General features: G+C 42.1%; 1 protein-coding gene and 1 long non-coding RNA gene across 5 annotated transcripts in view; one reads left to right on the top strand and one right to left on the bottom strand.

Moving 5' to 3' along the window:
* LOC310847881 overlaps positions 1-23,592 on the top strand; it is a 256,151-nt gene that overhangs the window by 211,168 nt on the left and 21,391 nt on the right. The window lies entirely within an intron of this gene.
* Positions 1-23,592, bottom strand: part of NGF (nerve growth factor) — a 58,141-nt gene that overhangs the window by 21,106 nt on the left and 13,443 nt on the right. Inside the window, exon 2 of one of the 4 annotated variants that reach the window (XM_083746062.1) lies at positions 8,697-8,784. The exons of 2 other annotated variants lie outside the window; for them this stretch is intronic. The gene's annotated coding sequence lies outside the window, so the exon portion shown is untranslated. Of the gene's footprint in view, positions 1-5,533; positions 5,555-8,696; positions 8,785-23,592 lie in introns of those variants that run through there. One more of the 4 variants, XM_083746063.1, reaches the window with a different exon arrangement.

Here is a 23,592-nt window from a genome sequence, read left to right as displayed (position 1 = left end):
AAAGTATGGTATGTACAATTGAAAAAAGAAGAAGAAGAGTTTGCATTTGATATCCCACTTTATCACTACCCTAAGGAGTCTCAAAGCGGCTAACAATCTCCTTTTCCCTTCCTCCCCCACAACAAACACTCTGTGAGGTGAGTGAGGCTGAGAGACTTCAGAGAAGTGTGACTAGCCCAAGGTCACCCAGCAGCTGAATGTGGAGGAGCGGAGACGCGAACCCGGTTCACCAGATTACGTGCCTACCACTGTTAACCACTACACCACACTGAACATAAGCACTCCATGAAAAACAAGTACAATGCGTTTCCCTTCCTATGTGTTAACAACAGATGGACCATTCTAACCAATGTGACCAGTACAAGAAACACTGCTGTCACCATAATGGTCTACATTATACCCTTAGAAATAATACCAGCATACAGCTAAATATGATGGGCTATGTGGTGGTGCGATTGCCCAGGATCACTTTAGAAGGAATGAAATACAAGAGGAAAAAGGCACTTGATGTAGCAATAAAGGTGGTGGCTGTGGCAAGAACAGACATAAGAAATGATAGGATTAAAAGAGTTTGCGGATGGATTTCAGATTCCCAGACATCACTATTTTCTTTTTTTAATCCATTTTTATTAGGACATCACTACTCTCCAGGTAAAACTTAAACCGTGAGGACACTTAGTTCAGCACTGAGCTAAGCCACTGTTTGGCTTAGAATGCTATATATCTGGATCTGGGCTTATGATTTAGCTCAGTCTGGGCAAACTGAACTGTGAGCTATAAGTTATGGTTTGTCTGGAGAGTACAAAAGTCTGGATTTGAACATGGTAAGCCAGACCATGGCCTAACTCCAGCTCAGCCGAGCCCAGCAGCAAGCTGATCAGGGAGAAACAAAGTGGCTGTGATCTCATTTCTGGGATCTCCCCTCACTGTTTGCTCTAGACCATGGCTTGCCTTAGTGTAACATGCAAACTGGGTCAATAGTTTAAAGTTTAAATGTGAAAATACTGACTCTTGCAATTTTTGCTGGCTGCAATGGACTAGCAAGGTCACCTCTCCGGAAATATCTCTTCTATGCATAGTAGCTGGACTGTTGCAAATATATAGGCCAAAATCAAAGCATTTGGACAGGGTGCATAAATTATAGGGGTAAACGTCAAAGGCGTGAATGAGTCACTTACAGCACAATCCTAACCATGCTTACTCAGAAGTAAGTCTTACTGATTTCAACAGGGCTTGCTCCCAGGTAAGTGAGATAAGGATTGCAGCCTTAGTTGGCAGTTGTATCTCTGTTCATCTAGTAAACAGCATCACGTGACTCTGTCTTAATATCTACTTTATCTTTGCTCTGAGATGAGATAAAACCACATTCCTTCCTTCTAAGGTTTATAGGGCAACAATGAATTTAAATTTATGGTCATATATTCTGTAGTCCCTCTTGTGCTTAGCTGTACAGCTGAAGATGCACATAGCTATATATGTGCTGAGCTATGCAGCACGCTGCTCTTTTACCAAGGTGGTCCCAGTGCCACTGCTGTAAAATGTTTCTACAAGAATGTGTTATTTATTTAGAACAACAAAGCACAGCAACAAGGGCGGGTGCATTTTTCTGCTTTACAGATTGCTGGGTGTGGATAATTAAGATATTAAGCATTCCGCCTCTACATTTCCAGCACCCAGCCCAGACAGACTCTATAGCAAGAATAGCGGGTGACCTGATTGGCAGACAGTATGCTCTGTTTCTGAGAATCATATTGAAAATCAGGCTCCAAGCATTGCTGGGGCTTTGTGGCATTGGAAGCCAAGTTCATCTGGTGAGAAAATGATGGTACAGTAAAGAGAATCAGCCTTAAGGGGAATCTCATAAAAGTGAGCAGTAAAAAAGGAGAAAGTTGATTCTGGAAAACCCGGCGCTTTGAAACAGTGCCGCTAAGGAACAAAGACAGGCTTCCAATACCCATTAATAGTAAAAGGTAAAGGTACCCCTGCCCGTACGGGCCAGTCTTGACAGACTCTGGGGTTGTGCGCCCATCTCACTTAAGAGGCCAGGGGCCAGCGCTGTCCGGAGACACTTCCGGGTCACGTGGCCAGCGTGACAAAGCTGCATCTGGCGAGCCAGAGCTGCACACGGAAACGCCGTTTACCTTCCCACTGGTAAGCGGTCCCTATTTATCTACTTGCACCCGGAGGTGCTTTCGAACTGCTAGGTTGGCAGGCGCTGGGACCGAGCAGTGGGAGCGCACCCCGCCGCAGGGATTCGAACCGCCGACCTTTCAATCGGCAAGTCCTAGGCGCTGAGGCTTTAACCCACAGCGCCACCTGCGTCCCAATACCCATTAATAATGTTGCTAAATTTTATGGTCACACAACACACACATGAACACATAGAGAGAGAGAGAGACAGAGAGAGAGTGCTAGATAGATAAAAAGAGTATACACATTTCTAATGACCAGCAACTGTATTTGGCACCCCATCACCTCTAGGGCACTACGATTCTGTTAATGGTCTGCCACAGGGCCAAGCAGTTGTCTTTGACAATCCCAAGTGCTAACAGGGTGACACAGCCACTGCTGAGCGACTCTGACAGAAGAGATAGTGCAATCCAAATTCGATACTCAAGACAAAAATGACCTCCGCAGAACAAACAGTTCTAAAATTAGCACTGTTAAGGCCCAGCATGCCAGGGGGCCTATCAAAACAGTGAAAGGGAATGAGTTAATGGCCACATTCCAGACCAGCAGAAAATGCCTCCTTACACTAAGAGCAGAGGGCTTGTGTACAATTCTTCAGGCAAGACGAGAAATGCACCTGCAGTACTGGAGGGATAGGGTACATCTAAGGAGCTGGGCATGAAGCCAGGTAGTTTTGGCAACCACACAGAAGTAAAGGAAAAAGGGAGAGAAACAATTCTTCTATTCTGGATTCCAGATAGCTGTATGGTCACAAGCACATGGAGTAAGTATATGAAAGGCATGAAAACAAACACAAACAATCTGCTAGCAAAACTAGTTCGGAAGATGATTCAGTCTAGATAACTAGTATTTTGCATTGCTGGGAGCATTTAAGCTTTGGTAAAAGTTCAAAAATACCTTGATTTTTTTAAAAAAGTGAATTAAAAAGACATGATTCAACTATACCAATGTATCCTCAGGCCAGATTAAGTCTGTATCTCTTGTAATGAGAGTTGTTCTCTCTGTGACTGCAAGAATTGTTGCGATCTGCCCTGTGTAAGTATCTCCTCCAATATTTAAAATAAATCACTCGGTGCCATAATATACTAGTGGAAAACGCATGGATTTTATGATCGCCTGAGCAGTAGGTTGAATTGAGAGGTTTATCAGCCATTCTGACCCCAGTACAGACAAGGCACTGCAGGACACATGGTCAAAACTCAGTTTAGGTCAAGAACCATGTGGGCTGGCCTGAAAGTGAGGGTCATCAAAATGTGTGCGGCCTGAGCTCTGAATATAAGGAGGTCACTTAAGGTCAAACTGAGTAAGCAAAAGCTGCAACATTATACTACAGCATCCCAAAGGAGCGATAGGTCATCTAGAGAAAACATGGGAAGAGTGATCAAATCAGATCCAGGGATGAAGGAGCTTCAGACTGCTCTACAAGGTCTTATTCAGACAAGCATGCATGTTCTTAGACATGTTGCTGAACTCCAGCTTCCACCAGCCCCAGCTAGCATGGCCAAGAGAGAGGTATAATGGGAGTTGTAGTCCATCAGAATATGGAGCCACAGGTTCCCCACCTGTGCATTAAATCATTATGTTTCTGTATTCACCCATATCTGTGCAGGGCTAAAAATAATACTTCTAACTATATCCCATTTTTAAACTGCCTGGATAACTTGCAACTGTGGTGAGGAACGTCAAATCTGATAACATGCCTTGTGCTCATTTATTTCTTAAATTTACATCCTGCCTTTGCATGAGAATGTGCCCACAATAAAATAAATACTAATGGACAAATCCAAAATTATGAAATACATCACAATATATTATGGAGCATTTTAAACGGGAGTTTACTTCCATGTGGAAACTGGCAACACTAGTTAGCAAGGACTTGAGCAGCTGGATACCCTGGAATATGTACTGAGGCGAAGGAGTCACTGAACTATTATCGCACATGGACAAAGCCACTCAGTTCAAAAAGGTGAGGGCAAATCCCATGAATCATCAGGGTGGAGCTGAAGTTGTGGTAACATGGGTACAGTATTGTTTCTAACCAGGCTCCTTCTATGACCATATAAAACTTTTTTAATTATACAATTATAAAACTTGCAGGCAATGAGTTAAATTAAATTAAAATATTTAATCACATGGTTATAAAAGCCTGCAGGCTACAGACAGGAACTACCTATTATTGAAATTGTCTAAAGAGGTCTATTTTTTCCTTTTAAAGTATTCTCTTGCACACAAACCACCCCTTTCCACATAGAAGGCTTTTCCTTCCTTGTTGCTAGCTTTCTCTTACTGGAGGCAATGAGTTGAGTAGCTGTAGGCTCAGGCACGGCAAGTTTTATAATGCCCACTTTCTTCCTCTTAAACAACGTGACTACTAAGCACCCTTTTTACCTTCTGGCCAATTATGAAGTCACAACCACCTCCTATTCTGCAACCCCTTTTGCACCCCAACTTTCATCCTCAACCCCATGCTCCTTGGGCATGCACATGCGTGCGCGTGCACACACACACACACACTTTGTAAGATTTTTTGGGGGGGGGAAAGTTCATTGGAAAAATATCATTGCTTTGACACTAATTTTCATTTCAAAGACTCACATTAGTTGAGAGGTATGTACAAACTCACTCAACCCAGCATGCACCATATAGTGACAATGAATCGTGGTGATCAAGAAGAAAACTCCAAAACCTAACTTCCTGACAAACAGTATGTCTCCTTCATAGTAGAGGCATTCCCTCTTTTGTTTGGTTACTTCAAGGAGATTCTTTCCTGTTTTTAAATGAGAGAGGTCTGCTACCCATATGAGGGGGTTGCTTTTTCTACTAAATGAATTCTTTCTTTGTTGCCTCATGTTACAACTCTGAAATACACTTGCTGTGTTGGAAAAAAGGTAACAGGGAAAATCTAATGAAAGCTTGAATTACATGTTACTTTACATTTTACTCACTGTGTACATCAAACAGATGAAGAGACCCAAATCTCAGTAGCATTTACTCTGCAATGAATACTTTGGGTTAGGCCTTTGTCACAAATTTTAAAATGGTGCACCAGTTTTAGAGTGTGCAATCAAGGGTAGCTATTTTATTGTAAATTATCATTGCTGAAGGATTAATTAAGCAGGTTCTGACTTCACCCTGTTGTATAACCTGCAGCCACATATTTTAGTCGATACATTCCTCCAAATATGAGATGATAAATAATGACCTCAAACAACCCTCTTTATTTGTCTATATGTTCAACTTTTAATTGCATACGGTATTTAATTGCATATGGTATTTTCTTTTAGAAATACATGTATCGCCCTATTTAAATACTTAAGACATATGCAGGTTCTAATCTACTCACAGGAAGCAAACAAAAGAGAATGCTGGAGAGAACTTGAAATGGAAGTGAGATGCAGAAGAAGGAGGAGGAGGAGGAGGAGGAGGAGGAGGAGGAGGAGGAGGAGGAGGAGGAGGAAATATTCACAAGTTCAAAACATTTCAATCACTTTCTAAGCTTGGCACAGAAGTTTAGAACTAGTTGTGTTCAGTCTAGGAATCACAGAATCATAGAATTGTACAGCTGGAAGGGACTCCAAGGGTCATCTACTCCAACCCCATAAAATGCAGGAATCTCAACTAAAAGTACATGTTGTTTCTGGCATCTGTCTATCTTGAGTACACTGGAGTACACCTCCAGGGGTGAAGTCACATTGCTGCATTAGCAGCACTGAAGGGACCTCCCTGAGGTGGCAAGCTTGAGCAGTGTGTATGGAGACCCACACCCTCTCAGCCACCCTGATGTGGTTCATATGAAAGCAGAGCAATATGTTTGGCACCAGCCCAGCTGCAGAAATTGCCTGAAAGAGGCATACATGGCACCATCCAACTGTCTTAGGGATTCCACTCTGGATTTGTGTAGGGTGACCCTTTAGCCTTTTCTTTTCCTGAAAGAAAAGGTTTAGATCCTGAGGTTTAGGATCAGAGTTTTCCTTCTCCTAGGTGGGCTATCTTCCCAGGTCAATGAGTCCCATTTGCCCCTCATTTTCTTCCACAGCATGTGCAAAAACTGCCATCTTGACTGTTGGATCCACTATTGGTCTCATCTGCTCAATCTGTCACAGCCTATCTTCACATGCAGGGGAAGTTCCTAACTCAGTGAGTGTTTGAGACCCATCAGCACACAGTGCATTCATTGTGGGGCTTGGCTGATTTCCACTTCTGAAATGTCCCATAAGACAAGGAAAAGTCAAATGCTGGATTTCTACCTATACGTATACAACCCAATCTAAACCTGCAGCAATTTTAAAATGGAAAACAAAGTGAAAACAAACAAAACATGTTATGAGTGGATTACCTCCATCACCTAAGGTCCCCACTCTGGACCATTTCCTGCATCCTCCTAGTTACTTTGGAGGACCTTTATCTTACGCATACCATGCTTATTACTTTCTCTGTGAAACAGGCAAGCACAAATGTGTACCCTTCCCTGCTGCAAAAAGATGGCATTATGTAAGTGCTAACTACTCTATTGTGAACTCACGGACATAGCCCACGAGAACCTCTTTGTTTCTCCAACACAGTTAGTTCATTCACAAAGGCTTCCAGCTGTGTTAGCTAAAGTCTAATCAGAAACCAAGAGGGAGCCCAATCAAGCCAGAAATACCTTTCCTTCTACACTGGATTCAGTGTGAAGGTGACAAGCCCAGAACAGGCCATCCGCTGTTGCCTGGTTCATGACTCCCAAAGAGGGGTGAAGCAAGGAAGGAAGCTAAGGAGAGAAAGGCTTGAATATAATCCAAGTTTTGACAGGACCTTCTCAGTTCCTGGGAGAGAAAATGGAGAACAGGGGAGAGTGGGTGTTCTCATTTTCTGGAGGGAAGGCAGCTGTTATAGACCTCACAACACTGTCAGTTGTCTTGCCCATGGAATACACTAATGAAAAGGGGATGGATGGATAACAATTAAAAAGGAAGCTATGGAGTGGCTTTTTCCTAGTTTTTGGCTGACACCTTCACCATCTTGTACTAGAACAAAGGTATTCTTTTTATCTTATTATTATTACTACTATTATTTATTTATACCTCGCCCATCTGGCTGGGTTTCCCCAGCCACTCTGGGCGGCTTCCAACAAAATATTAAAATACAGTGGTCTGTTAAACATTAAAAGCTTCCCTAAACAGGGCTGCCTTCAGATGTCTTCTAAAAGGGTTTTCAGATTATTACAAAATAGTCCCTTATTCTCCTTCTCTCAATCATATACCCCATTTTAGATATAGTATAGTTATAGATTTATATGGTGTAAACTGCCCTGTGGTCCTTGGATGAAGGGTGGTATATAAATTCTAATAATAATAATAATAATAATAATAATAGATTTATAGGTGCTAAAATGCATATTCTAGATTTGCATTAGTCAATGTTAATCCCATGGAAGTGGCATATGTTAACCTAGAACACCTTCCTAAATGGTGTATCAGCTACCCCGTTTAATCCTAGGCCATCAACACATGTAAAAACTAATTTCCTAATGATCCTTTAGGAAGCCTACCTCCTTCAACTGAGAGTTAGTTCAAAAGACAATACCAGAGTTTTAGAAAAGGTAGGTTGATGGTAATAAGCAGTATGCTGTAGAGAGAGATGTTGATATCTTATGAGAGGGACAGAAACTTCTTGGAATATTGATGCACTGACCTTCTTCCATAAGTAGGCTCAGGTTATAGAGATGTGTAAATAAACCATATAGTGTAAATAAACCACTATAGTATCCATTGTGCCTCATTTCTGAAGGAAACACAAACCCTAGTTAAGTACCAAGACCCCTGGAATCTTGAGCACTGTGCAGCAGAGGTTTTTATCTCTGATATTCAGTTGTTTAGCATGCTGTACTAATCAGAGGGAGGGAAAGTAGCTATGGGTTGTAGTCTTAGGCCTGAGAAGGGGCAAATAAAGCTGAACACTTCCCACAAGACAGGGATCTTTTTAGTTCTGGCTTTATCTGGCCTATGTTCAGGCCTTTCAAAATGGAAAGGGATTTGACAGAATATAGTTTGCAAATGAACTTGCAAAGAATCATTTGAGAGGAGAGGTCACATTAAGGTTGCTGCTAATATGTAGTGTTATTTATGTGTTACAAATACTAACACAGGATGTATCTACCTAAATAGTCTTTTAACACAGAACTGAAAAAGCAGTCACATTCTCCAGAACCTAAACAAATATTTTCCAGTTAGTAAGTGCTAGTCTGTCCTGAAATCAAATTGTGTAACTAGTGTTTTCCTCTCTGCCCTTCACGACCTGCAGAAACTTCCACCGATGATGGAGCTAATTTGTTTTCAGTTGCTTCAAATGGTGGGACATGAACCAATGGATTCAAATGACAAGCAAAAGTATTTAGAGTAAATATTAGGAAAAACTTCCTAGTGGTACAAGCTGATTGACAGTGGAACAGGCTGCCTCAGAAGGTGGTAGACTCTCCTTTGTTATAGTTGGGTTTTTTTTTAAGCAGAGCCTGGATGACCACCTACCAGCAATGCTGTAGTAGTGAGTGTCTTGCATCAGTGGGGGGATTGGATTACATGATCTTTGAGGTCTCTTCCATCTTTGATTATGGTTCTATGAAAGAGAATAGAAAAAAACAACAATCTGACTAAAGATGCATCTGCACAATAGTTTTGAAGGTTATCCAATGTGCATCACATACCATGGTCCACAATTCCAGAAGACTTCAGCTTGTTCTTGTCTGTACATATCAAAGATAGGAGATTTGGGTGGATCATAGGATAAGGTCAAGAAGTTTGCAAGGCAGTATTCATGCTTATGGAATGAGAAAGAAGCTACCTGCCTCTTCCCAGTCTCAGCTTTGTCCTCTTTCCAAATCACTTTGCAGTGAAATTACTTTGCAGACATGTCCCGAGATACTATTATGTCACACAGCTGCACTGCAACAAGAGGCTCTGAACACAACCAAGTTCCACTTCATAGAACACTCTCTTCTTTGAATTCAGAGCGCAGGCTGGCCAGATAGTAGCTGATGTTACCATTTACTTTGTTTGGAAAGAAGGACTTGTATACTTCCAAACTGAACTAGGCTCTGGCCAGAAATCAGAGCCTGAGATATGCTCATACTAATCTACAAGGAAGCCTGGAACTCTTCCTACTGAGGGTTAAGGTCCACATGATGGGCAGGAAATACTGCAGGATTTGACATCATTAATAGCATTGCTCAAATGCAGAGCTTTAATATTACAGAGTGCTACTTGTAATTCATTATGTGCCCAGAGTGAATGATATCACATCCCTCAATGTGATATCATTAACTCTGGGGAAAACTATTTACTTATATTGAAACAACAGTGTTGTCAATGGCAATAGTCCTAATATCCAGCTAGCATAAAAAAGAACTCCTATGAATAGTGGAAATTTCTAAGTAACAAAATGCAATGTTTTAAAAATTCAACAACTTTGGTTATGATATACTCTCCAAATCAGAAAAATATTAGCTTTCTCAAATGCAATCAAGGCAAATCAAAACATGACAGACTATGGTTTGTTCTCAACGTACTGCTTTCAATCTATACTGATTCCAGACCCTACCATCTATAAGGATGGGAGTGGTTATTTGATATGTGTTTGAAAACCCTCTCTTTGATTAGGTTATCCACATCTTTTCCTCCCTGCATATGCCCCAAGTGAATGAAGTAGGAAGTGGTGATTGTGATCTTGGTAAAAGGCCACCCACAACATCATTAGACATGAGTGTCATAGAATCATAGAGTTGGAAGAGACCACAAGGGCCATCAAGTCTAACCCCCTGCCAAGCAGGAAACACCATCAGAGCACTCCTGACATATGGTTGTCAAGCCTCTGCTTAAAGACCTCCAAAGAAGGAGACTCCACCACACTCCTTGGCAGCAAATTCCACTGTCGAACAGCTCTTACTGTCAGGAAGTTCTTCCTAATGTTTAGGTGGAATCTTCTTTCTTGTAGTTTGGATCCATTGCTTCGTGTCCGCTTCTCTGGAGCAGCAGAAAACCTTTCTCCCTCCTCTATGTGACATCCTTTTATATATTTGAACATGGCTATCATATCACCCCTTAACCTCCTCTTCTCCAGGCTAAACATGCCCAGCTCCCTTAGCCGTTCCTCATAAGGCATCGTTTCCAGACCTTTGACCATTTTGGTTGCCCTCCTCTGGACACGTGTCTCTATCTGTTTTCAAATGGGCACACTGTAGGGTAATACAGAATGAATCTGCAATGAGCTTTTATTTTCTAAATGAAACCAGTTTCTCAATAAGCACATTTCAATGGAAACATATGCAATAGATCTAGATTGTTTGTGGACTACAAAGAAAAAAAAGTATTCAGTCTCCATCAATTCTGGAACAAAATGTTGTGTGTACATAGCCACCATCTGTGCAATTATCCCTGGATCAACAGAAACTCTAAGCAACAGTTCTTCCATCTTCTCTGGATTCAGATTCAGCTAGCCCATCACTGTGTTCCAGCTCTGCTTTAGGACCTAACCTGCCCACTCCCTCTGATCAAATGGAGAAGAGAGATAGAGACATGTATCATCAACCTCCCAAAGCTCTAACTTCATGCAGCAATTTCATGTACTGTACATGTTGAATAGCACGGGGGAGAAGATGGATCACTGTGGGGGTCCACATGCCAATGTTTATGGGAAACAGCATCCCTTTCTGAGACCAACCAGACAAAAAGGACCAGAGCCACTGAAACACAGGACTTCACAGTCCAATGCAGACAAGATAGCTCAGAAGGATGCCATGGTGAATGGTAACAAAAGCCACCCACATATTCCAGAGAATCAAGAATAACTATATCTCCAATCTGTATCTGTCCATCATTTCCTGTGTCCATCTTATGTCCCTGAGAACATAAATAACTACAAAAGTCACAGACCGAAATTGAAATAAGCTAAGGAAAGGTTTTCAGTTCTATGTCAAGAGACCACTTACGGTTACTGTGACAAACCTATGACCACAGGTAGAAACAATATGATATAGCTCTGCTTTCTGATTTCTCAAAACATGCTGGTATGCTTCTTGGAAACCCATAGGTGATATCCAATTTCATGTGAGCAGACTTCCCCATTCATTCCTCCATGGAATCCCTGTGCCAGGTTTATATATTACACAATTTACTTACTCTATTTTAAGGCAGATACATGCTCACATTCCTATCAATAATATCATAGCAAGGACAAGTTGCTATTTGGCGTAACCAGGAATGAAATAAATAAAAGCAATAGACTCCAAATTATATTACTCCAAAGTTTTATAGCTAACACTTTCTGCTGAGCAGAGGGAACTCCCACTTTTGCTCAATGCAAAGTGACTCTAAGATATCACATCAAATGTGCTGCCAGCAGAGCAAAAGTGATATGTATGATTCACTTACTTTGCTCCAGGCATTTAAGCTGAAGGAAGCTGATGCATAATTAAATAATCCTTTTTCTTTTTTTTTGCTTCCCTCTGTATAGTAGCAGCTTTACTTTTACATGGTTTCGTGCTTTGATGTAAAGTATGCAGTTTATCTGGACAGACCACAATTAAACATGTAGGAAATACCTCACATGATATGATGCCATATGTAATGCAAGAAAGAGTATCACAACTATACAAATAGAACCCTGTAACAAATCAATGCAGTACTGAGAACTCCTTTTCAGGATTCTAGTCAGTCACACACTTACATATGGGATACTCCTATCCCTGTCCTCCACTTCTGTTTCCCAACTGATAGTCAACATTCTGTGGCTACTGTTCAAGGTTAGTCCACTCTGAGTTATATTCTGATGGAATTACAAACTTGGTGGATCAGGGAAATGCTGTGGATTTCAGTAAGCCTTTTGATTTCAGTAAGCCTCTTGATTTCAGTAAGCTTCTTGACAAAGTCCCCCAGCATATTATTGCGAGGAAGTTAGTAAAATGTGGGTTGAACAAGGTAACTCTTAGGTGGCTTTGTAGCTGGTTGACTGACCAAACCCCAAAAGTACTCATTAATGGTTCCTCATCAGCCTGGGAAAAAGAACATGGTGATATATTACTGTGCCAAAATACTGGTGGAAGAGACTTGGTACAACCATTCCCTCTGATTAGAAGCTGTCAATCACAAAAGAGTTATCCAACTCCCGTCCCTCCAGCCTGGCATAAAAGTCACCCCTACTTTCACAGGATGAAAGTGTGTCTGCAAAAAGTTAAGCCTATCTTCACAGTTTTTTAAAGGCCCCTAAAGTCAAATGGTCCCGAACTACTGTGTAGAGCTCTGCTTCAGTTGGGGCACTTAAGAGAGACCCTGCTTTGGCCAAGCCTCAAATCTGTCTAAAATGTCCCACTTCAATTTGGGATTCAGGGCTTGTCTGGGTCTGATGCACACTCCTACTAGAAACTAACCTTCAGCTAGTATTGCTGGTAAGTGGCCAGGTTCATTTATTAACTTGGCGGCCACATTCTAGGACAGTTGCAGTTTTCAATCTATTTTCAAAGGCAGCTAAAATATAGTGTGCTGTAGTACTCATGTTTCTATAGGAGTTTTAATTTCTTTTTAAAAAAAGCATTTAAGTGTCATTCTGATAATCAGTGATGTCAAGCTTGTCTGCCAATGCTTGTGATGAGCAAATGTGTTTCACAACTCAACAAACTGTTTGTAGATCACTTGCTGGCAATCTGCAGAAAGATGGATGGCAATATACCTGCTGATTCATCAATTAACTGGGCACAGCAAAAACTTTTCTATTCACAATGATCCAGGAGGGCTCTTCTGTTCTTACTCTGTATGAGCTGAAGTATCTTATATTGTAAAGAAAACCCAAATCTATCATCAGAGATTGGTGATGGAGGAATTTAGTTGGGAAAAACTTAGTTTAAATGTTCTCATTGGATTTTAGAAGTGACTCGTTTTAGTTGGATCAGAACCTCAAAGGGGTTGTGGAGGGAACCATGGTGGTATTTTTCTTATTAAAGGAGCTGTGATGGTTAAACAAAACAAAGTAAGTTGCTTATTTTCTGACTAAGAGCATGAGCTGGAAACCGATCCTGCTTCCTGAGCCAGGCAAATAGTAATATGCAAATATTTAATTATGATGATAATCTTATTGTCCTGGGGTAAATTGTGGGGGAGGATGGGAATAACTAGAAATTTGATGCAAGAGATATTTGAATGGATTTGATAACGAAAACAAAGCATCTACAGGTATTCGCCTGCACAGCAAGTAAAAATCTACCTTTTCTAGAAGTATGGGCCAGATTTCAAACATTTTATTGTCAAACATAAATACAGCATTAATTTCATTCCTCTTTGAGTGGTTTTCCTTTTTAACCATTCATAATATCTATGGTGAAATGCCCTTTTGGGGTTCTTCACAATTGCCACCCTGTTGCTGATACACCTTTTCTGGGGAAAGGTATCATAGAGGGTGGTCAGGGCATAGCTGCAGGCACTCTTGGATGAGACTGATTTTCTAGATTCATTTGAATCTGAATTCAGGCCTGTACATATATACAGGGAGAGAGATGGGGTGTGTGACCCTGTTGATCTCTCAGTGACCTTTGATACCATTGACCACAGTATTCTACTGGATTGGCTCTGTGAGATGGGAGTGCAGAATACTGTGTTACACTGGCTCTGCTGCTCCTACCTACAGGACTGATTCCAGGGCATGGGCAATTGCCCTTTGGGCTGCTGGGAGTTGTTTTGTAGGGTGCCACAGGACACTACTTTGTCCCCTATGCTACATCTATAAGAGGCCACTGGGGTTGGTCATGAGGAGTTATTTGGAGCACAGTTTCATTAGTACACGGATGACACATAGATCTTTGTTTGTAGCATCTGAATCAGGAGGTGCCATGCAAGTCACAAATTAATCCCTAGTCTCAATAATAATTGTCTGGATGAGAGCCAATAAACTGAAATTAAATCCAAGTAAGACAAAAGGCCATGTGGGCAAGTAGTTTCCAGGTCTGGGAAATTGGTCAGTTGCTTGCTCTGAATGGGATTGCACTCCCCTCTGAAAGAATAGGTGTGTAACTTGGGGGGACTCCTAGATCCAGCATTGTCACTGAAGGCTCAAGTGTCTTTAGGCACTAGGACACTAGCTGGTATGCTAGCTACAACTGTTCCTGGACAGGGATAGCTAGGCAACAGTGATCCATGTAGTGGTAACCTCTAGACTGGATTACTTTAATGCACTTTACATGAGGCTGCCCTTAAGAAAATAAGAGCTTCTTGGGTCAGGCCAATGGCCCATCTAGTCCAGTATCTTCTTCTCACAGTGGCCAATGGGAAGCCTGCAAGCAGGACTAGAGTACAATAGCATGTTCCCCTCCTGCGGTCTCCAGCCAGTGGCATTCAGAAGCACACTACCTATGACTGTGAAGGCAGCATAGTCCTCATGGCTAGAAATCATCCAAGTTGGTGGCTCTCACTGTCTCCTGTGGGAGCAAAGTTTAACAATGCACTGTGTGAAGAAATACCATCTTTTGTCTGCACTTGCATTCGATTGGGAAGCTGCAGATAGTACAAAATACTGCTGCATGGTTGCTCTCTGGGACATCTTATCAGGAACATGTGACACTTCTGTTGATAGTGATGCACTGGCTGCCAATCTGCTACTAAGCTAGGTTCAAGGTTATACTACTGGTGCATAAAGCCCTATGCAATTCTGAACAATAGAATCTGAGAAACTGCCCCAGTCATTTACACTTGGTGGAGGAGCATCTGTTCATGGTGACATACACCTTTGCAGTAAGGCATGATGTGACCTTAGCACTGTAGCACCTGCTCTCTGTAATTCCCTTTCTTCAAAAGTGAAGCAACCCCAATATTGGTTAGTGTTTTCAATATCTGTTGAAAACTTTTCTTTTCTCAGAAGCCTTCTCAAATTAGATAGTTTTTAATTCTTGTTGATTTGTGTGTTTTAATACTATTTTATTATCTATGTTTTATATTCAGATATTTTCTGAATTCTGATAAATTCTGAAACAAACAAAAACCAGCACTGGTCCTGCCCTGCCCTGCTGTGATACTAAAGTGTTTGGCCTTAGTAGGATTAAGGAGATTTTTGAACCATTTCAGGCAGCAAAATGTCTTGGGCCAGCACTACATGTAATCCTTGCACTGTTATAAAAAGGTAAAGGTTAAGGACCCCTGACAGTTAACTCCAGTCACAAATGACTCTGGGGTTGCAGTGCTCATCTCGCTTTATAGGCCGAGGGAGCCGCCGTTTGTCCACAGAGAGTTTTTCCGGGTCGTGTGGCCAGCATGACTTAAGCTGCTTCTGGCACAACCAGAGCAGTGCACAGAAATGCCGTTTACCTTCCCGCCGGAGCGGTACCTATTTATCTACTTGCACTTTTGGTGTTCTATCTAACTGCTAGGTTGGCAGGAGTTGGGACCGAGCAACGGGAGCTCACCCCGTCGCGGGGATTTGAACCGCCGACCTTCTGATTGGCAAGCCCAAGAGGCTCAGTGGTTTAGAACTCAGCACCACCCGCATCCCATGGGTGCACTGTTATACCTTCCACTAAATATAGGGGAATGTGTAGGGAAAAGATCAGGACTCGGAACCTCCAGGCCATGTTTACAGTGAGGATGTGCACAAACATAGAATGTCAGCACAATGCGCAGTGATGTAGCTGCAGAGCAGCAATTAGGCAAAGCCTGATGGAAAATCCATATTCCAATCTACTGCAAGTCAGTATTAATTAGACAGCAAAACAGATGGTCATGGTTACAGTCTAGTATCATTATATTGCCATGGCTATTCACTGCAAAAGCTTCATAAACATTTTTCCTCTTGTCTGGTCATTTTATATGCACTTTAAGGAATATTTAATAAGGCATTAAAACCTCCCTCACTAATCTGGAATAATTGGTTCAAGATATATAACCGAACAGACATGATCTTATGCCAATTCCTCCATTATATATGGACTTGTCAGAATTAAAAAAAACACACACTAAAAGTGGTTCATGCTGTGTGAATACACACAAAGGCACACACACGATTCCCAAATTAATTCTGCAAAAGCACAATATTAGCATTTAAAGGTTTCAGATTACACATTATTTGTACTGTATGTAGGGCACCTTTAAGGAGCTCAGGGCAGCATGTATTCCATTTCCCCCCTCAAAGACTTCGTGTGGTAAATTAGGCTGAAAGGTGTGTGAGGGAGAATGCAAAGAGAGTAAGTCAACACGGGTACAAAATGGCACTTTGATTCCCTCTTGTTAAGACTTCTGGGATGAGACAGATAATATGCCATATTCAATGCCATGTGGTCAGTTTAAGGGCTGATCAGGGAGTTGATTCCAGATCTTATCCGCCTGATGTCAGCACTTCGCTTTCCAACAGCTATCAGAATGGAGTTGCCCTCTGCCCCCAACCCCACCCCTATGTGATTAAGAGCTTTGATAGGGACAAGTCCCATTGGCACCAACGGGAACTTTTTTCTAAGGTCCTTAGTTACACTGGGGAGGGCAATTTCCATTCCAATTATGACATGTCTTGGGTGGGGTGGGAGAGTGAAAAGTGTTTCTTTTTTAGACTCCTCAGTTCCTGTAATTAGTTCAGGAAAAACGAAATATGTTCCAAAGCATTGTATTATTGACACAAGACTTGCGATAGCACAAGATAAGATACACGTTCCAACTGAGGCAGGGAAGAAATCCTGCTCACACTATTATCAGTGTCCTAGAGCGAGTGATTAGACATTCACTGCTGAAGGGTAAAGGACAGGTTGATGATACCTGACAACTGATTTTTGCTTTATTTTTTTAATTAATATTTTCCAGATTGCCTTGTTTATAATAGAAAAGCTTGGCCATTACATGTATTTTGCCATTTAAACTTGTGTACTTTTGTAAACCAGTGAGAAATTAGGAAGCAGTTGATATGGAGGGGGATGGAGTTTATAAACACACAGACATTATAACCAGCTTGAAATAATTTTGACAGCCCTAAAGGAAGGAGCACAATGGCATCACTTAACTCCTATCACAAGCTGACTTCTATTTTTGGAAGAAACTGAGGTCCTACTGAGATACAGCTCTGATAATACAGGCTAGATCAGCAGCTTGTAAACGGAATACTCTTTCCTTACATACTTTCGTGGCTTAAATTTTCATATGTTTTAGTAAAACCTGCCTATATTTTACAGGACTCAAAATACTAATTGTCAGGTCTGCCTCTAGATCCCAGCTCACAGAGGACCAACGCCCGGTGGATATAATGTACAAAAGTCTTTATTAAAGTTTAGTTTCCATTTCAAAGCTCTGGGCGCGCAGACCCACGTCTTGATGCTAGACCGGCTAAGTCCCCTCTGACTCACTGCTCCACCCACACCAGTTTAAGATTCTAGCCCGGCTCCACCTCTTACGCTGTCCTTTCCTTCGCTGGGTCCTTCTGCCCTCTGGGGTTTCCTCCTTCCTGGACTCCTCTGACGCTGAGCCCCCTGAGTCTTGTCCCTCCCTCCGGCGGGCTTTAGGACCTGGCTCCCTTCCCGGGCTCCCCGCTGTGCCGCGCTCCTGTACATTTGAACTTGGCGCGCGCGCCCAGCCGGTGACTTTCCTTCTGACCGTTTCCCCGCTTCCTGATGTGGGCGTTGCCAAACCTGACTCCTCTCCTCCCTCTGGTGGTGAGGACACTGGTCCCGACTCCTGGGACTCCCCCTCCCCACTGCGCTCTGGTGGAGACGCTGGTCCTGATCTCCAACTGCTGCTCAGGGACTCCCCGCTGGCCCCTTCCTCCTGGGGCTTCCCCCCTGGAACCCCCCTCGCTCTGGCCACCGGCGCTCCCTTCTGTGAGTCCTCCGATTCGCTAGAGAGGCTTGTGGAATAACTCTGGCCACTGTCACTGCCTGCGCCCCCCTCGTACTCCTCCTCCTCACTCTCCATTTGCTCCCCCTCCTGTGTCTCTCCTTCTGAACCCCTGACACTAATACTAATGCCTGAGATGAAAAAGAAGGAAAGCATTGTCAAGAGCAGCCAAAGTTGGAGGGAGTTGGAAAGCAGTAAGATACTTTTGTTGAGTATTTATAGAACATACTGTATTTTTCTGTGTATAAGACAATGCTTTTTGCTAAAGAAAATTAGGCAAAAATTGGGTGTCGTCTTACACATGGATAGTGAATGCAGAGGGGGGATGTGCAATTAATGGCAGCAGCAAGCAGGAGATTGGCAGCGGCGATTGGTGGGTGATTGGTGGCTGCAGTAAGGCCTGCGGACAATTGGCTGTGGCTGTGGCAATTGGGCAGGCGATTGGTGGCTGTGGTGAGGCGGGTAGATGATTGGCAGCTGCAGCAAGTGGGCAGGTGGGCTGGTGGTGGTGGCGAGCAAGCAGACAATTGGTGGCCACTGCAAGGTGTGCGATCAGCAGTGGCTGTGGCAAGTGATCGACAGTGGCGGGCAGGCAGATGGGCGATCGGAGGAAGTGACCTCCCCCCCCCCCCACCAAAGCTAAATAACTTAATTTCTTAATTTTGGGTTAAAATAAATAGGGATCGTCTTATACATGGGGGCAACTTATACAGAGAAAAATACGGTAAAATACTGAAGGTAAGTCCCACTGAACTCAATGGGGCTCCTGAGTCACAATGTATAGGATTGCCCTGCACATCACTCTTATTTCAACAGAACAGTTATGAGTGTATAACCCTCCCATAAACTGACTGCACTGCAAAATTTGGAGAAGTGTAAATTTCAAAGGATAGTTATGTTTCAGTTGGCATTTTGTTTCTGAAACTGCAAATTAGGTTAATTTTCCATTAAAATTCTTAGCAAACTGAATTTCTCCCCCACCCCTAGATATACATAGGACTGTGCAGTAAATCCTAGATCTATCCAACAGTGGCCTTTAAATATTGCTGTGAAAACCACCTTCATAAACCAAAGATATCTGTCCATTCTTTTATCATGTATACCAAGAACTACAATGTTTATTCTTGTAATACTTTTGGCTATTCTCTTTGGGTCATACCTTCCTAAACCTTTTTCTGTTTGGGTTCCAATATACAGGTATAAAGGTGAGTAAGATTATATTTGCTGCCTGCCTGAAAGATATCCTGCTTAATACCAGGTTAAGCATTGCTAAGGAGGGAGTTCCAACCTCTTGACTGGCACAGTCATGCATGGAAAGAAGTATTTGTATTGGAAGTCAAAGTGCTAAGGAGTATGTTTAGGATCACAGGTAGGCAGAACACCTCAGCAACAGCTTGGAAAGAGCTAGTCCCAATATGTATTTGTCCAGTAACTAATGCAATATACATGGACATCTTATACATTTCCGAGCACAATTCAAAGTGTTGGTGCTGACCTTTAAAGCCCTAAACGGCCTCGGTCCTGTATACCTGAAGGAGCGTCTCCACCCCCATTGTTCAGCCTGGACACTGAGGTCCAGTGCCGAGGGCCTTTTGGCACTTCCCTCACTGCAATAAATGAGGTTACAGGGAACCAGGCAGAGGGCCTTCTCGGTAGTGGCACCTGCCCTGTAGAACACCCTCCCATCAGATGTCAAGGAAATAAGCAACTATCTTACTTTTAAAAGACATCTGAAGGCAGCCTTGTTTAGGGAAGTTTTTAATGTTTAATGCTGTATTGTGTTTTTAATATTTGGTTAGGAGCCACCCAGAGTGCTTGGGGAAACCCAGCAATGGGCGGATATAAATAAATAAATAATAATAATAGTTCAGCACTGAAACCTAGTGCAAAACATAGCAGCTTTCATTGTCCTCTGCAGAGTTATACATCTCTGCAGTATTGAGTGGAAAAAAGTTAAAATACTTTAGGAGTAACATAGCAACAAAAAAGCAAGTAAAATAACCTTAAGCCTCACACTTGCTTGCCACAAAGACTACTGAAAGAGAACTTTTCTCTCTTGTGACTCATGATTTATTCTCAATGGATTTCTGGAATGAGAAAACAGTAAGAGAAACAAGGGTGTATGGCATAGTCAAGAAGAAGATTGCCATAGAATGGAATGGAAAACTGGAAGGAAGCAGCTAATGGAGAAAGGAAAAGCAACATGGGAAGGGAGTATCTCTGTTTTGGACTAGCTTAGCGATACAAACTTGTTAGACATACACTACTGGAAAATTTTACTGTTTCATCTTGGTAACAGTACACAGGCCCACCCCCTTCCTAAGCCAGTAACTTCAAACAATACACAGAGGGGAAATCTTAATTTTGATGGCTTTTGGATCAGGCCTCAGGAAAATGACTACATGTCTGGGCTGCTGTTTTGTGGAGGAAAATTGGAAGAGGAGATCTGAGAAGCACTTCCCCTAAAGCAAAGTCACATTCATGCACTCTCTGCATGGCATGCCATCCTTAACTGATTGATCAACAATGTACGGCTAACAGGTTAATTTTGCAATGAAGTACAGGAATGGAAGCAACACAATAAATGCACCTCACAGCCCAACCCAGGGTAGGTCTTCTGCTTACGTACTAGGTCCTCCACAGGAGAACTTTATTGTGCAATCCTCCCAGGTGATTGTGCCTTTGGGTTTCACTTGTACCACTTCTTGGGAGGGGACCATGAACTGATGCAAGGGAGCTACTTCCATGTAGTTCCATGCCACTCAGATAATGTATACACAGGATGCTTCAATGGAAGGGGAATGGGGCAAGCCCGTGCACCCCCAACACATGTGCTTTGGATGGGTAAGGATGGAGTGTGGGGTTTTTTGTTTAAATCCCCTACTGCTATTCATTGAAGTCTACTATTATAATCTTGTCTACATGCTGGCTGTGAGATATTTGTGGATTTGCCTATGCAGCTTTGCATTGTTGTCAGAAACACAGCATTAGCACACTTTATCTCAGCCCCAAGCTATATTAACTGTTGTAAATTAGGTGTGATATTGTTATGGAATACAGTTCACACCACCAGTTGCCAACTTTTTAAAAACAGGCACACTTCTGTGCCTTTAGCATGGCACATACCTGTGTGAAAGGTAACTGCAATTTATCACTCAGCTCATTCAAGAGTAATTACTTCTTATTCTTCAAGGGAAACATGTCAACAGTTCTTTATATTAGCTAAAAGTATTCTCCTGAACATTCACGTCAATAAATGTCATTCTTTATCCCAGAGTAAAATACTAAAGGCTGCAACATTGTTCAATCTGTCTGCCAAGTCATTTCTAGACTCCAGTTTGAAGTGCTGATTATTACATACAAAGTCTTTAAACCATTTGGGGGCAGATTTTTTGATGGACTGTCTTCTTCCACATTAACATGCTCACAAACTGTGTATTTCACCAGAGGCCTTGTCCTGTGGCCCACTGTATTTAAGCTAATCCACAGTACACAGTACAATACACAACATTCTCAGCTGAATTGCCCTGTTAATGGAACTCCCTCTCCAGGAGGCCAGATTGGTCCATTATTTAATGACTGTACCTTGCAAGCTGCAAAATCATTCTTCTGTTTTGCCAGACCTTTAGTCTGGGCTGGGTTTCTGTTCCCCTGCAAGGATGTGTTTCATTGGTTCCAATTTTAGAAGTTACTACTTTTTATTGGTTATTGTACTTTTGCATTTTATTGTTTGCTTTTAATGGATTACAAATTGCCTTAGGGGCCCATCTGAGAAAAAAGGCAGGGTGCAAATATTCAGAGAAATAAATAAAATGAAATAACATAGGAGAAGAGGCTTGGAATCACATAAGTTGCCTCTCTGTTGGCCAGAAGAGCTGACAGCTTGATTAGAAGAGGTGTGTCTCTTTGGGTAATGTTTCATTTCTTTGGATTGCTAATAAAAGCATGGCAAATACGACAAGAAAACAAGCATCACCAGACATATTATTAATAGCAGCCCCCAGTAAAATGCAATCAAATGAGTGGGAATGGTGGCAAAAGTTGAGAGCAGAGCTGGGGAACCTCTGTCCACCTTCCACCGATACTGCAGCAATATAACTCCCATCATCCCTGACTATGCTGACTAGAGCTGATAAGAATTGAAGTCCAACAATTTCTGCAGGCTAAAAGGTTTCCCAGCCCTGGCTTATAGCATCTGATGAGAAGTGCTGTTACACAGTTATCAATAGCACTGCAGTTGAGATTAGGGCCTGAAAGTCCCAATTCCTTACTGTTTCAGGTGGAGCTAGTAAAAGCACTTGTGTTTCTCCCAATGTTAAGTGAGATGCAGTAATAATACAAGATGTCTACACCTACAGTATGATCGAAGGAAGCAGTGTCACAGCTGCAAGAAGCCAAGTACTTAGGAATGAAGAAAGTATGTAAATATTATAAAATCAGCTTTATAATAGCCATCATGGGAATGTGACTGGTCATGGTCTATTTGCGAATTTGGCTCTTTTGGCACTATACTGGCTTACACGCAATACTACTCACATAACTTTAGCACACATCATCTCTACATCCTGCTATCAAATGTTGTAAATTAGACATGATGTCAGTAGGGACTGCATTATTTCTTTTTATTAGAGCTGCCATCATATTTTTTTTTCTGGTCCCATGTCAATGCCTTTAATTTGCTAAGTGATGCTTTTCCCACCTCTTAACTCCATGCCAGCAAAAGCTTCACCAGGTACATTTCTAGGTATCATGTGGCTGCTAAAACAAAAACAAAAACTACAACTGTGCCTTTAAGTGCCAGCCTTACGTGTCACAGACACTTCAGGAGAAACACGAGCAATCTATCCAGTCCTATCCAAACTGAATATTTTTATCCAATGTGGCACACTCCTGGAGTTTACAGGAAGCCAGTTCCTTCTTTGAATGTGTTTTAGTGCACTGGTTTCTTTATTAACCCTGAAGAACCTCTTTCTTCTGAGTTGTTTGTATTTTTCAACTAGCTTCTCCCTGCTGGGCAATAATTTTGCATTTGTTGAAAATCCAATACAAACATACTCCGCCCCCCCACCCCACAACGGAAGAGAACAGCGCCCAAAAATGTTATAAATGAGCCACTGAGTCTTAATTCAGTTTGCTTTGGAAAGTGGCTTTTGTCTGGTTGGAGCACAATAAATTTTCAGGGCTGTGCATTTCCTGACATGTTAACTTCTAACTTGTCGGAGCAATAGCTCATAAATTAAACTGCAATGATATGAGGCAAACAGGATGATTGGAGCAACATAATATTATGACACTATTTCCTGCCTTCCCATCAATGGAAAAATAACCTTATTGCTAAAATGGGATAAACAAGCCAAACTGATGTGAAGTTTGTAATATACTTTAGTTCTATGCAGCTGTTTCGGCCCCCCTTTAACTAGTAGATGCTACATGGGACCCTCAAGACAGATCAAGATTGTGGTGTGTGTGTGTGTGTGTGTGTGTGTGTGTGAAGGCTTTAACCCTTTGCCTTCACCACAGTCCCCCTGCAACCCTCATCCTATGCCTGCTACTCACAATGGGAATCAATTGGAACTTTTCT

This window comes from Podarcis gaigeae (assembly GCF_964106915.1).
Source record: "Podarcis gaigeae genome assembly, chromosome: 6".
In the NCBI taxonomy this organism is placed as follows: domain Eukaryota; kingdom Metazoa; phylum Chordata; class Lepidosauria; order Squamata; family Lacertidae; genus Podarcis; species Podarcis gaigeae.
Note: the sequence above shows the minus strand (reverse complement) of the source record. Positions and strands in the feature narration are given on the sequence as shown.